At 35.5% G+C, this 12,604-nt stretch overlaps 1 pseudogene; it reads right to left on the reverse strand.

Moving 5' to 3' along the window:
• The window catches only part of LOC143305176 (glutathione S-transferase-like), a 44,794-nt pseudogene that overhangs the window by 16,992 nt on the left and 15,198 nt on the right, over positions 1–12,604 (reverse strand).

The raw sequence follows: 12,604 nt of genomic DNA on the forward strand, positions 1-12,604 counted from the left end.
CTCTCGGCAACGCCACTCGCAACCTCCGTCTCCGCTCGACTCGCACTCGGCTTCTCGACTCGCACACTGTTTCTCGACTGACCCTTTCTGGCCGTTGTCGCATTCTGTTGTCCTTTTCCTAGGACCACCGCACACGTGTTCCGCAGACGCTCGTGGCCAGGGTCACGTAGGTCTTTTCCACGAAACTATGCACTTGAAAAGACCGATGACACATTGATGGGCCCGACGGCGCCTCGGCTCTCGCGACATTGTTCATAGTTCGCCCGATATTTCCCAGGCCTTTCGTCCACGATACTACACGTATGTTAAGACTTACACCGAGTTTTATTTCGCTACGCCGTTTACTAGTTCGAAACGATCGATTGCATAATAGTAACTGTTTCTTTCATCTCGGAAACACGATCGTAAACGGTGACAACGATCCAGCTTATTCCTGATCGTGTTAATTTCCACGCAAACTTTGTAAACATTATACGTCGCGACGCTCTCGTTAACGCGTCATTCCCTCCAACTCGAAAGTCTTGCAACTTTGGTGATCCGTTTTCTGTGTAAAATTGGTTACGAGCATCAGGGGACTTATCGTCGTAATCGGTAAATTGTTTATTAAGGATCTACAGCTTTTAAGGATTTCTCTCTAGAGATTTAGAGATTAGAAGTTTCATTAACGCGTTATCGTGTCCCTAACTCGATCTTTTTTCGTGTAAATTGGTCACGAGACTTACGAGCTTCGTTGTAAATAGAAGATTAGTAATATTTCGTAGTTTCGTGATAGTATATAGACATTTTAGTGCTTAAACGCGCAATTTTTAGTTCGCTTTTCGCTCGCATCGGCGCTATGAAACGGATCAATATCTCAACACTTTCCTTTAGTTCTACGAATCATCTTTCGACCGGCTTTTCTTGGCCTACCGTTTCCTAACGCTGTCCTAATACTATCGTCTTGCTGAGATCCTTTTCCCGATTGTATCTTCCCCTTATTTTATTATAAATCCGAACTTTCATTCACGTCGTATGTTTTACAGCGTAAAATCCGCTAGAGCGTTCCAATAAATGTAACCAGTAGGTGCTCTAATACTCAAACGCACCTGTGCGTATCTCTGCATATTTGCTGAAAAAAAAGATGAATCTTACGTTACATTTTTAATATGCGTAATAAGCCGAAAATTTCTCTGATGCTAATCCTTCGTAACAAAAGGATGGCATCACTATATGCATGAAAATAGCATTTGGCAATCGTTAGAAACACAATACATGGATATATATGTAGTTGCCAAATTAACCTTCGCGGTGTTCAAAGTGAACGGCTAGAAACGATTGATTTTCGCTATACGCGTGTCACGTAAAGTCGGTATTTGTGTGGTAGTAAGAAAGCTGAGTCGTAACCCAACTACTTATTTTCCTTTATAAAACTTTATTATAATAATAATAATTTATTATAATGTTCACGCTTACAAAATAATACCGACCTGGAGAAAAGGGGTTGTATGAGTACAGCAACTAGAAGAAGAACAAGAACTGCCCGAGCTGGGTGAAGTCTCGGTTTATATACGTTTTGGTTTTAGGATGTTGAGGGGCTAGGTGTAGGTTATGATGTAGAAAGTGTCCGAAGGTCAGGGGGCCATATCCTATCTCTGATGTGGACTGAGGTGCATTACAGCCTTGGTGTATGTTATGATGATAAGGTGGTGATGTATCCAGAAGTGTCCAAAGGTCGGGGGTCCATATCCTATCTCTGATGTGGACTAAGGTGCGTCACAGTCTTGGTGTATGCTATGATGATAAGGTGGTGATGTGTCCAAAAGTGTTCGAAAGTCGACCGTCGATGTATTATCACTGATGTAGGTTGAGATGTGATTGATGTCACATACCCCCCTCTTTAGATTGAACTTGATACCTCAAGTTTTCTTCAGAAGACTTTTGTGGAATCGGACTTGACGTGGCTTGAAAATTACAGCTGATTCCTCCTCTTCATCTGAGTGGTCTGTGTTGGTTGGAATATAGATGTTGGCTGTTGAGCCCAGGGTGAGTGGTACTGGTGGGACTGTCGCATTGTGGCTGTTGATTACAGTTTCATTTCGGCAGCAAAATAAATTGATACATAGTTTGTTCGGTATACATTTCCTGATGCATTTGAATACCCCTATTTTGTTTAATCCATATATACCTAGTATGCCTAATGCTATGTACCCTAATATCTGGAGCGTGGTTAGTCCCCAATACTGTATATTTTTAATTCTGTGTTCGAAATTAAGTGTTTCTATCTCGTCGCCTATTTTATCGATCGTTGTTTTATAGCCTTGTAGATTATCTATTATTTTCGGTGCTCGCTCGAGTTTATCTAATAGATGAGTGAAACTATCGTTTGTTTTGAGCGCTATAGTTTTTGTTTTGATTTCGTATATGACTTCGTTTTTTGTTTCGCCTATACGCATGTGTTCGTCTTTGTACAATATATCGCAAGAAGTGTTAGCTCTTATGATGGAAGGCTTGTCAAGTTTTTGTAAGGTATGTTTCGTTTGGCAAATTGTGTCTATTACTATCGGATTTGCTGGTATCGCAATGTAACAGTTGCTAGTTTTGAGCGGTATAAAGCTAATGTCTTCAATCTTAAGTACAGTTATTTGACAATGTTCAATGTGTGGTTTGAAATTTATTATTTCTTGTTCTACTTCATTAATCGCAGCGTTCTTTATGCTCTCTGTCTCACTACTTTACTTACTTTAAAAATTTTTTTTTTGTTTTTATTTAAATCTGTTACATCACATTTATTTACTACTAAACCATCTTGAATTGTATTATCTGTACATTCCTGTGACTTATTTTTTTTTTTTTTTTTGATTTTCTGGAATATCATGCACATTCTTTATAATATCAGTCGTTGATTCTGATATTAATGAAGAAGATACATCTACTTTTATCGATGATTCTACTTTATTAATGTCACTGTGCACTTCATCTAGTTGTTCCATAGTAAAACATCAAGATTGTTACAATTACTTAAGAAGTCATGGATTGTTATTTAAATATTTACTGCACTTTTCCATCAATGTAACCCTTTATGGCAGTTTGACATTCTACAGAACACCAATGCTGTATCAGTTTATATTTTTCTTCATCATGAAGTTTTATTATATCACCTAATTCTTCCTGATGTTTTTTTTTCTTTTTTTTTTCAATTTTCAAATAGGAGTGTGTTTTCTATGTGAATCTTTTAATTCTTGGTTCGCCTCGAGTAAGCGATTATTAACATCTTTGGAAAGTTTTTGGACGTTTTCCAGTTCTTTTCTAAGAAAATTATTTTGTTCGTTCATATCTTTTACTTCACTTTCAATTTCTACCCTACGCAATATTTCAAATTTATTTTGAAACATTTTCGTGGTGCTTGTGGTGTTCTAAAAGTAATCGTCACGTTGCTTGCATTTTTAGTGCACATTGATACACTGCACTCTGCACAGGCAATGCTTTTGTTGTCATGAAATCTCTCTAACTTTTCAGTAACAAAATCTTTTATTTTATTATTTAATTTTGGATCATGCGCCCCTGGTGAAGATACATTATGTGTTCTCTTTACCTTTATTATACACATGTTTTCCTTTTGCTCTCAATTTTTCGATCATCTTGTGCTGTTCTATATATTGTGTTCTTAGGTTCTTCGCATATAAATCCTGTCGATTGATTTTATCTTTCAGTTGAGGTACATGTTTAATTCTTTACCTTTCTTTTTTTTTTTTTTTTTTATGGATTTCTTGATAATCTTTTAGAAGTTGCTCGTTATATTTGGAAAGCTTTCTCACTTCGTCTTCGGCTGTTTCCTAACGGGATTTTTCTTCTTCAAATTTTTCTGTAATCATTTTTTCTAAACTTCTCCATTTATTCTGTTCTTCTTCGAGTAATTCATTACGTTTCGGTATCTGGCTATCTTTTCCTTTAAAACATTTAATTTTATCAGAGAGTTCTCCTATTTTCAAACTTGCTTCATTTAAGGTAACTTTATGAATTTCCGATTGATGCTTTAACATTTGATGTAAGTCTTCTATTGCTGTTTTACGTTCTTTCAACTGTTCATTAAATTCGTTGTTTAGCATATCCACTCGAGAAATTTCGAGTTCTTGAGCATCGTTTCTTCTTTTAGAAATTTGGCTTATTTTCTCTCGCCTGCTGCTACATGTTGCTGTCATTCTATCAATTTCTTTCTCCTTTTTTTCTTTTCTTTTTTTTTTTTTTGAACTTAAAATCTTGATTTAAGGTTTGTGTTTCACTATATGATTTATTATTATTAACTAGTTCAACATTATTTTCAGTAGATTTTTTTTTTCGCGTGATTTTTATACTTATTTAAATAGTTTAACATGAGCAAATGCATCGTACGTCAGATATACCATTTTTAATAAATTGTCGCCTTTACAACTCGAGTTACCTCTGAACGAGTCGCATGATTGATCAATAAGCCATGAGTAATTATGCAAATTCAGTTTTTTTTTCATCTATTTATTTGAATATTATAACAAAGACTTTACATTGAATATTTTATTAAAATTGTAAGTTTTTCCTAAACGCTTCAAAATCCACAGTCTATTGATCAACTCCTCTATCCTTTCTCTTTCTCCTCACTAAGATAGATAAATTCCTAATGTAGTTTGTGGATAATATTCTTTTTTTTTTTTTTTTTTCTAAAGCAAATCACATTTATCATCTGATATATTTTTTGAAATAATTTCTGTCTGTACATTTTCTTCTTTTCTCTTACTCCTCTTTCTCTTTCTAATGAATTCTTTTTATTCCGTCAAATAGTTTTTGTATATTCAATTTTGTTAAGTGCAATCCTTATTTCTGATAACTTACTTTTATTAGATAATTCTTGTGAATCTTCTACTACATCTTCCATATCATTTTGAGAGCGGCTTTTACCTTCAGTAAATTTAATATCTTGAACCGTATCATTAATTTCAAAAGCTCTTTCGATATCAAGTAAATCGCACTTATTATTGAATATACCTTTTGAATTGACTTCTGTCTCTGTAGTTTCTTCTTTTGTATCTTCTTCGAGTTTTCTTTGTTCTTCTAATCCACCCTTCTCATTTTGTAGGATCTTCCTTGTATCTTCATCTTTTTTAACTTCGACTTTATCCGATCTCCTAGGTCTGCCTCCATGTTTCGCTTCATCAGTTGCTATTACACCCGTTACTGCATTATCATTTTCTACAGATTTATACCTATCGCTATCACTAGCTGTGTTCGTTAAAAGAACTTCCCTTCGTTGACGAGTATCAGTTGTTTCGTTTTCACTATCTGAAATTGATTTTTGTTTAACACCTCTTTTTTCTTCTTTGGCAAATTTATTTTCTACATTTTCCGATGCCTTTTGTTTATTAATTATTTCAGACTTGTCTTCGATTAATTTCGTCTTTAAAGCGCTTCGCAAAATTTTATTTGTGTTTGATTGTCTGGTTTGATTATAAACAATTTCTTCAAATTTTGGCGAAGTAGCAGGCTTTGCAGCAACATTATAACGACTGCTCCGTTTACTACTATCTAACATAGATGGAGATGGATTCTTGTCATCTTTATTCTCTAAAGACTTCTCTTGTGTATTAGCATCTAAATTTCTCGACATAAGATCTGCTGAAGTTTTTGATTCTGTAGTGTCACACGCATTTTTCGCTGTCATCATTTGGTCTTCTTCTATACGTTGCGCAAGAATTTCAATTTGTTTTTGAATTACGTCGACTATGGCACGAATCGAATTGTCCGTACCTCCGTTTGTAGAAACGGTTTCAATAGTTTCGACTTTGTCTTTTCGTGATGTGGGCATGATGCTTATTGAGTCTGAGCTACTGTTGCTATTTGGACTCGAAGCGCTTGAGAAACTGGGTTTTCTCACACGGTATCGTGAAAATGAATCCAGATTTTTCAGCTTACCGTAGTAGCTATGACCGTTGAGGAGTCTCAGGGATGTTTCCTCTCTGGTTGGTTCTAGATTCCGAATCTTATTTGTAGGCTTGCTCTGCGCTGACCGTAGTCCTCTCGTCTAGTTTCACCGTAATGGAACGTTGAAAGTTGCTGCAGGGCTTCGTAGTAGCAAAAATTCGCACTGGGTCCGTTGATCCTTCGATCTTCAATGATGCGCGTACGCCGAAATCGTAATTTCGTTTGCACTGAAGTGAATAGATCCTGGCAGGATCGCCAAAATGTCACGTAAAGTCGGTATTTGTGTGGTAGTAAGAAAGCTGAGTCGTAACCCAACTACTTATTTTCCTTTATAAAACTTTATTATAAATGTTCACACTTACAAAATAATACCGACCTGGAGAAAAGGGGTTGTATGAGTACAGCAACTAGAAGAAGAACAAGAACTGCCCGAGCTGGGTGAAGTCTCGGTTTATATACGTTTTGGTTTTAGGATGTTGAGGGGCTAGGTGTAGGTTATGATGTAGAAAGTGTCCGAAGGTCAGGGGGCCATATCCTATCTCTGATGTGGACTGAGGTGCATCACAGCCTTGGTGTATGTTATGATGATAAGGTGGTGATGTATCCAGAAGTGTCCAAAAGTCGGGGGTCCATATCCTATCTCTGATGTGGACTAAGGTGCGTCACAGTCTTGGTGTATGCTATGATGATAAGGTGGTGATGTGTCCAAAAGTGTTCGAAAGTCGACCGTCGATGTATTATCACTGATGTAGGTTGAGATGTGATTGATGTCACACGCGCATGGTTCGATTGCACCATAATTCGTTATTAAGACGTTTCGAGAGAGGCAAAGGATGTGGTGTCGCAACGTGTTGCGCTCGCACACGTTTATCCTTGGATAAAATTCCCGGAGCGCGTATTATCGCGTACGCCGCGCGAACGCGTTGAACCTTCGCGCAAACAATGAGAGCGTGAACGCGAAAAAATAGCGTTGAGCACGTAACATTCGGCCTGATATCGTTGATTGGCCGCGAATCGTCAACATGCACGGGACAGTTTTACGTAAAGACATTCGATCCGTACAATTATGTTAAGACGTCGACCATAGAACGTACTACGTTGATGCAATTAAAATTTCAATGAAACAGGAGAACGCGCTAATAACTAGTCACCCCGTTGTTGACCATAACGTACAAATACTTTTGTATAAGAGCTGCTCGTTAGTGTTTACCGCGTGCAGCGATTAAGTGACGAACAAATTACGTTCAAAGGGTATAGAGCTCGTTCTCGATTAAAATTCTCCTAACTTTCTAATGGTATTAGAAATTATAACTTGAACGTATGTACGCGACTGGCAATAAATATCAGGACAGCCGCGGATATTTAGTATAAATCGAATATGTGTTCCATTGTCCTTAATTTCTTTTATCGATTATTATTATTATAATTTTTATATTAATATTAATATTATTTAATATTTTAATATTAATATTATTTAATATTTTAATATTAATATTATTTAATTTATTCTATTATTGATTCGTTCCATTCCGTTTACGTCATAATACGTAGCCTGCGGATTTTTACGCATATTTTTCAGAATATAAAGGAAGCGAAAGAAAAAACTAGAAGCTGGATAAAAAATTGTTTTACCTCGATTAAACGTTACAAAGCGTGCTACTTTCCGATGTTTTATATATTTCTACGTGTCACACGTGTACTTTGCAATTTTGCCCTTTCAGATTTCACAGAAATGCATAAAACTTCCGTGACCTAATTTTTTGGCACGTGCACGTGCTTCAAAATAAATTCGATGATATTAAATACCAGATTATAGGAACCAGAAATGAAGAGTTCTACAACGATGGAATGGGTAAATGATTGTCGATCAGACGAAAGACAATAGCAAACAACGATATAGCGATGATTAATTAATGGAAGATTTTTTCCTTTCAGTAAACAAAAATAGAACTTAACGAACTCAGTAATTGATAAATGATTACGTATAAGATAAGTGCATTTTCCAACTGTGAGTCATAGTTAACGTTTAGTTTAGCCTAGGTAGGATCTTAGCTTTGGAGTAAATAAGTATAATAGTAGCAAAAAATCGATAGAATTGTTAAAAGGCTGTGACTAATCCTGGTCGACTGGTCAGTTATCTGAATCTATTGTTATTTTGCTAGTATACTTTTCGAATCATTTTCAGCTGTTCTATGGGCAAGCATTCGTTTCTTTCGCGCATGCCACGTATCATTCGCTCATTAACTCGTTTTTGAAAGCTTTTACCGGCGAATGAAAAACGTAACGTACACTTGCATAATGCGTTCGAAGTGTTCGTTCGTTCAATATTCATGTAAAGGTTAGGTGATACGCGTGATAAGTCGCGATGCTACGAGATGTGATTAGATGCGGATGTTAATATCTTGTAAATACCTTTCCTCGACTATGATAATCGTCGAACACTAAGAATTTCGCAAATCGATGCAATTAATCGGTGATCTTGTGGGAAGAAATTTCGATATCACGATAATGTTAACGATAGTATGTTAATTACGACTGGTACCGTTACTGTTACATTGTTTCATAATTAGTATTAGTTTAATATAGTCAACGACTCCTCCGCAAACATCCGTGCAAGTGTCATTTATTATTATGCTCACCTTCTATTGGAAAGTTCTTGCCTTGCTCAGCAAGTCTTTTTGATTTTTTTCCTGTAGAACTTCCGCGTGTTACCGATTTTTATGCTATGTACGTGTTTGTAGGAGAACTTTTTTGAGCCGCGAAGTTTTCTTTCGACGATTCAACGATCGAAAATCAAAGAGAACCAATGTTCTCTCTTTCGATAAAGTATGTGATGATAGCCATTGCCAAAATTATTGATATATTTATCTGGTTGAAGACAATCTAGCAAATTATACAGCAAGCCTAATGAAATAATAATAATCTTTATCATTAAATTGCGCCATTATTTCATAATTTCATTGAAGGATAATAGAAATTCACGAAGCCTTCAAATTGGATTTCATATTATAATAATGTAAACATCGTTTGACGGTATTATCTGGTTGTGAATAGGGTTGATTTGATTCAGACAGCGCCAGTCACCATGACATCGACTTCCTATCTCGTTATGTAACATTCATCAGAATAACAGACGCAATTACCGTCACTGAATTATCTTAATGACATTCGTTATTAATGAGTAAGTGTTTTCGACATACGTCGGTGGTCGCAAATCTTGGATCATCTTTCTTTATTATCTGTTTAGATCCAATCCAGTTCCTTCACAGAACTTCTTTCCCTTCAATTTACCTAATTTAATAATTCTTCAAAATTTTCTCATTTTCATTTCTCATTGCATTGTTTATTATATATTCTACAAACCCGTATGAACACAACGCAATAAATTGACACGATAAAAGCGTTGAGATAATAACCACGAGACAATACTCGACAATAATAATACGAGACAATAATAATCGAAAAGGCTGATGAAACAAAGGAATAAGTAATTTGTAAAGACAGGAAAACAGCAATTAACGTACATCCAGCTACAATTGAAAATAACTTTCTTCGCTTTAAATGAAATTCCAATCAAATACGTTTTATCAGACTCGACTAACAATCAATATTATTAGCTCAACAAATACTCGAGATTCCCAATGTTTTTTGTCGAGTTTCAAATAGAACGTTAATTACTCGCTTGTCGGAACGTCCATCGGCATCGAAGACCGTGAACCAATCTACGTTATCTTCTCCTTCGTTTCAGGCTGTCGCTGGCGATACCAGTCAACCGCGAAGGTTACTCGAGATGCAGCATGTACGATGTAAATTACACGGAAATTTTGCTAAATGGAAGCCACGTACCGGACCCATCGTGGCCAACGAAAGATTGCCAACAAGGATGGGAATTTAATTATACCACCGTCCCTTATGCGTCTGTGGCATCCGAGGTGACAGAAAATGTTCGACTTGTAATTTCCTGCTTTTTGAATATTTTATCTGCTCCTATCAATCAATCCCTTTATACTGTGTATGTCGTATTCGATTATTTGCATGATCTATTTCGATAAAAAATAAGCGTAGTGTACAATTTTTGGAAAGAAAGAAGAACGATGGAAAGGGTCGAATAAACGTTTGTGGAAAGATCGATAGTTCAGAAGTGGGAAAATTAACAATGTCGATTTCCACAGAGGAAAATTATAGTACGTAACAGAATTACTAGTACATATTGCAGTAATAATGAGTGCATGTAGTGAAATTACAGAGTACATTCTAAATTCAAGCGTTACATTGCCAAATAAAATACAATCTGAAAATGAAACTGAAAATGAAAATACCGGATTGAAAAGAAACTTTAATAAAACGTTATAACGAGCAACAGCGCGAACACACAGATTTGTTCGACATAAATTGCAAGACTTTTTGCTCCAGTGGATTTCCATGAACTTTGCGTCGCTCGTCAGGAGGAGAATTATTCATCGAGGGGTAGGAAGCATCCAGAAGAAGGACGCGAGAACGCGCAGGGTCTTAAGCTTCTCCTTCTTTTTTCCTCAAAGGGAAAGGAAAAAGGACAGAGGCGCGCTTCATTAGGAATTTCGAAACTTTGATCGAAAATTCGTTTAATCGAGGCGTTGAAATTGCTATAAGATTCCCGTGATGCTGATAGTGATCAGAAGTAAATCATTCGACTGTAGTTTTCTGTTGCAGCTGGGATGGGTTTGTCAGTATGATGCACTGCCAACCATAGCTCAAAGTATCTTCTTCATCGGCGCTATCTTCGGAGGATTAATTTTTGGATGGGTTGCTGATCAATATGGAAGAATACCAGCTTTGCTCGGAGCTAATTTAATGGAATTTCTCGCTGGGGTGGCTACTGCGTTCACGGGTAGCTTCTGGCAGTTCACTTTGTGTCGTTTTTTCGTTGGATTCGCCTTTGATAATTGCTTCACTATGATGTACATATTAGGTAACCGTTTTTCAATAATTTCTTTTTTGCCCTGGAATTGAGTTTGAAAGCCACACAGTGGCTACAAAAAGTACTTGTACGTATGTATCCTTATTTCCCAATGAAGCGTCTCTCTTCCTTTTTTTTAAATCAGTTTTTACGTTTCATTTTGATAGCATTAATTATTTATAAGCATGTATGAAAGTATTACAAATGATACGAAAGCTAATATTTTAATCAGTCTTATCTTAAGACTTAGTCTTAATTAATTGGTATATATTATAAATGCTGTTCTAAATACGATGCTGTACAGTTACTTTTAGTAATTACTGTAAGCAGGAAGATCTCTAAGTTTAAATAACAAAGTAATCTCAACAACATACTGTAAAACTGTTGTTATGCTTGATTTACGACTGACGTTTCTACAAGTATATGAATTTTGCAACAGAACTCACGTTGCCATGCAACAATTTAAATGAAATTGAAAACCATTTAAAGTTACGAAGAAAGATGCTTAAATACATATGAATATACATGAGGTCATACATATTTATTTTTTAACTGCGGCGTTTATATCAAAGAGAGGGAGAGAGACAGAGAAAAATTAATTTTTCTGTTTTATAAGAATTTCATGCAAGATAAAAATATGAAACTTTAAGATAGTTGGATTTATATATACCATTGAATATTTATAATATTTAAAGATAGTTAGTTCGCAATCATTTTCTATACTAATATTTTCCCTCTATACTCGCGATCAATTATAATTTTGTTTTCTCTTTTAACGAGACAATATTCTGATTACAAAGGATTAGTTGTTCAAAATTGCTTTTCATTTCTGGACAACTATAGCATACCAGGGTTTTCATAAATTTTCACTTCCCAACGGAAAGCGAAGGTAACGAATGAATGGTTCTTCAACGAACGCTTCCACAACTATAAATCTATGTATATATATACATACATACATGTATATGGTTTTAATTAAAATGAACATCTTCTTCTAGCAAACTTATTTAAAATTCGTAAAAATATCACATAATAATATAAAACAATCAAGTAACATTTTAAATATTCCATTGAAAATTCTAATAAATTGTTTAATATAAGATCGATATAATTCATGCTGAATTCATTGTCTGATATCCATAATACAGGCAATTTATAATACAAAATTTTATTATAACTCTACATGAAAAAATTTCAATTATAATACTGTAGAAATATATTTTCCAGTTATTGTTCTAATATCAATATTCTGAAGAGAAAATCTAGACTAGTCTCTGTCTTGAAAGATATTTTATACCCTGAAAGTACAGCGTTAAGACCCTGATTGAAACTTTTGAAGAGACTCTGTTGAAACGTAAGAACGCTGATTGAAAGTTCATCAGACGAGTCATTGAAACGAGTTTTCTTGATCGAATAGCAAGTTTGTCCTGCAGACAGCATTCCAATTGTGAAAATCGAGACCAAAGAAACTCAGGTGACGTGCATTAACCCTGAATCGATGACTCAAGCCGAGGTTGGAAAAATTTACAATTTGTTCGACAAAACAAGGCCAAGTTGACGAGATTCGTGAGCAAGTGGCTGGTTCGTTAATGATTTGGCGTTCAAATTTTCTTATTTCTATTCTAATTATCAAGATCGATTAAACGATTGATCACGAATATTCGACGGAAATATTGAGAAAGAAGGCTCGATCTGTACGAGTGTAAATCGTATTTTAATCAATGACTTGAGAAAGTGAGG

Source organism: Bombus vancouverensis, chromosome 3 (genome assembly GCF_051014615.1).
Source record: "Bombus vancouverensis nearcticus chromosome 3, iyBomVanc1_principal, whole genome shotgun sequence".
NCBI lineage: Eukaryota > Metazoa > Arthropoda > Insecta > Hymenoptera > Apidae > Bombus > Bombus vancouverensis.